We start from the raw sequence: 3975 nt of genomic DNA on the forward strand, positions 1-3975 counted from the left end.
GTGACAGACCCGTTGACTAAACTTCTCTCACGAGCAAAACATGATCATACCTTAGTACTCTTTGGGTGTTAATCACATAGCGATGTGAACTAGATTATTGACTCTAGTAAACCCTTCGGGTGTTGGTCACATGACGATGTGAACTATGGGTGTTAATCACATACAGATGTGAATATTGGTGTTAAATCACATGGTGATGTGAACTAGATTATTGACTCTAGTGCAAGTGGGAAACTGAAGGAAATAATAAACTTGTTATTTATATTTCCTTATATCATGATAAATGTTTATTATTCATGCTAGTATTGTATTAACCGAAAACTCAGTACATGTGTGAATACATAGACAAACAGAGTGTCGCTAGTATGCCTCTACTTGACTAGCTCGTTGAATCAAAGATGGTTAAGTTTCCTAGCCATGGACATGAGTTGTAATTTGATTAATGGGATCACATCATTAGGAGAATGATGTGATTGACTTGACCCATTCCGTTAGTTTAGCACTTGATCGTTTAGTATATTGCCATTGCTTTCTTCATGACTTATACATGTTCCTATGACTATGAGATCATGTAACTCCCGTTTACCGGAGGAACACTTTGCGTGCTACCAAACGTCACAACGTAACTGGGTGATTATGAAGGTGCTCTACAGGTGTCTCCGAAGGTACTTGTTGAGTTGGCGTATTTCGAGATTAGGATTTGTCACTCCGATTGTCGGAGAGGTATCTCTGGGCCCTCTCGGTAATGCACATCACTATAAGCCTTGCAAGCAATGTGACTAATGAGTTTGTTGTGGGATGATGCACTACATAACGAGTAAAGAGATTTGTCGGTAACGAAATTGAACTAGGTATTGAGATACCGACGATCGAATCTCGGGCAAGTAACATACCAATGACAAAGGGAACAACGTATGTTGTTATGCGGTTTAACCGATAAAGATCTTCGTAGAATATGTGGGAACCAATATGACCATCCAGGTTCCGATATTGGTTATTGACCGGAGACGTGTCTCCGTCATGTCTACATAGGTCCCGAACTCGTAGGGTCCGCACGCTTAAAGTTCGGTGACGATTTATATTATGAGTTATGTGTTTTGATGTACTGAAGGTAGTTCAGAGTCCCGGATGAGATCAGGGACATGACGAGGAGTCTCAAAATGGTCGAGACGTAAAGATCGATATATTGGACGACTATATTCGGACATCGGAAAGGTTGCGAGTGATTCGGGTATTTATCGGAGTACGGGAGAGTTACGGGAATTCGCCGGGGAGTATATGGGCCTTATTGGGATTTAGGGGAAAGAGAGAGGGAAGGTTGCGCGCCCCCCCAAGGCCTAGTCCGAATTGGACTAGGGGGTGGGGCTGCGCCCCCTCCTTCCTTCTCTTCTGTTTTCCCTTTCCTTGACTCCTACTCCTACTACATGGAAGGGGGGGAATCCTACTCCCGGTGGGAGTAGGACTCCCCAGGGCGCGCCATAGAGAGGGTCGGCCCCTCCCCTCCTCTACTCCTTTATATACGGGGAGGGAGGGCACCCCATGGACACACAACAATTGCTCTCTTGATCTCTTAGCCGTGTGCGGTGCCCCCCTCCACCATATTCCACCTCCGTCATATCGTAGCGGTGCTTAGGCGAAGCCATGCATCGGTAGCAACATCATCACCATCATCACACCGTCGTGCTAACGGAACTCTCCCTCAAAGCTCGGCTGGATCGGAGTTCAAGGGACGTCATCGAGTTGAACGTGTGCTGAACTCGGAGGTGTCGTACGTTCGGTACTTGGATTGGTCGGATCATGAAGACGTACGACTACATCAACCTCATTCTGCTAACGCTTCCGCTTACGGTCTACAAGGGTACGTGGACAACACTCTCCCCTCTCATTGCTATGCATCACCATGATCTTGCGTGTGCGTCGGATTTTTTTTGAAATTACTACGTTCCCCAACAGTTTGTACACTCATGGCAAGCATGTATGGAAGGTTTTTGGCCATTTCGAATCTCCGAGAAATTTCTATGATTTTCCACGCTCTGAAACCAAAACACACTCCCCGGAGTGACACAACATGAGTGTGTGCTCGGAACAAGATGAACTTTTGCGAGGGGTCCTACAGTGGGCTTGCCTACCCTGTCGCAAAATTTGGGGTCGTTCTGAAGATGGTCAAAAAATGACCTTCCTGTGCGCACGCCGTTCTGATTGGAGGGAAGGCCCCGTTCCGATGGAGGGTTTTTTTTGACATCCTTCAAATGGAGCCAATTTTTTTCGTACGATTATACACTTATGGAAAGCAAGCATGGAAGATTTCGGGCCATTTCGAATCTCCAAGGATTTTCTTCGATTTTCCACGCTCTGAAACCGAAACACACTCCCCAGACGTGACGCGACATGAGTGTGTGCTGGAAACACGATGAACTTTTGCGAGGGGTCCTACGCTGGGCATGCCTACGCGACATGAGTAAACTTGCTTAGATTGGCAAACGGTCAAAAATAATATAGGTACTAGGTGATATGATCTGAATGAGGTGAGAAAAACTTGCATACAATGGCAAACTGGCAAAAATAAGATAACTACTAATGATATGCTTTGAGTTTACACTGCTATAGCAGCACTGCTATAGCTGTCCGGGCAGTGTAATAGTCGTTTGAGATTTTAGAGTGCCTGGGCAGCTGCGGCAGATCTACCCGTACATTGTAAGTCAAATTAAATTATTACTAACTATCTTATCTGATAGGGTGGATGAACGCGGATATTTAAGCCGGTCGGGGTGTCCTTCGGCGGGCGAGGTGGGATTAAAGAAGTGCACCTCCACTATGCCTTCTGATCGCCCCTGCGCGCTCGACTACTCGCGCGCGCGCAGGCGGACCACACGGGCCACCGACTATGGCCCACCTCAGCGGTATGCGCAGCGCCGCAGGGAGGCGAGGTCCTGATTTTAGTCCCACCTCGCCTACCGGAGCTCACCTGCACCGGCTTAAATAGCACGCCCCGCCCCACCCCACTGTAGTCATTAAAACAAATAACTCCCTCGCCTACTCTCTCAACACCGCCTGGTTGGGCCCGTGGGCCTTGCGGGGCCGAAAAGCCTTCTCTTTCGTCGTCGGCTTGATTGGGATCGGCCTACTACGCCTCGCTCGACACGGGGCCGACGGTCTTTTAAAAAAACATTTTTTTGCTAATATTAATTATTTTCCCTTTGTTTTGTTTTTTATTTACTTTTCTATTTTTCATAGTTATTTACCAATTCAATTTTAATTCTTTTGTGATTTTTAATTTTTTACAATAGAACAATTTTAAAAAACGGTATCCTTTCAAACTATTTTTTTTTAATTCTTTCATTCTTTTTTTCTAATATTATTTATTTTTCCCTTTGTTTCGATTTTTATTTACTTTCCTAATTTTCATAGTTTTTTTAGCATTTCTAGTTTAATTCTTTTCTGTTTTTTATTTTTAAAATAATTTTGTACAATAAAACAATTTTAAATAACGGTATCAATTCAAACACTCGATATTTAAACAATATTTTAAAACCATCAATTCAAACACTCGATGTTTCATTCTAGTTTTCAGAAATATTTTACATAGTACTATTCCGCCTCGAAACTAAACAACATTACGAAAATAATTAAACATAACTAAACATCATTTCAAAACTAAACTAAGCTAAACTACTCGTCCTCGATGCCGCCGAAGTCTGCCTCGTCATAGAGCCCGCCGCCATCGTCGCTATCGTAGCTGCTGCTGTTGTCGTCCAGGGGCACCATGGTCACCGCGGGCGTGGCCAGCGCAGCCATCGAGTCCGCCACCGCGGCATGGTAGCTGGGGAAGTCCGGCGGGTCCTCCGGGTGGACGGTGACCGGGGCGAGCTGCATGTACTCCCGGACGAGGGGCGGCGGCATCGGGACGTTCTCCGACTCCCGGATCGCCGTCAAGTAGCCCAGCATGTCCTCCGAGTCACCGGCCTCCGCCGCCAG

Source organism: Triticum dicoccoides, chromosome 1B (genome assembly GCF_002162155.2).
Source record: "Triticum dicoccoides isolate Atlit2015 ecotype Zavitan chromosome 1B, WEW_v2.0, whole genome shotgun sequence".
NCBI lineage: Eukaryota > Viridiplantae > Streptophyta > Magnoliopsida > Poales > Poaceae > Triticum > Triticum dicoccoides.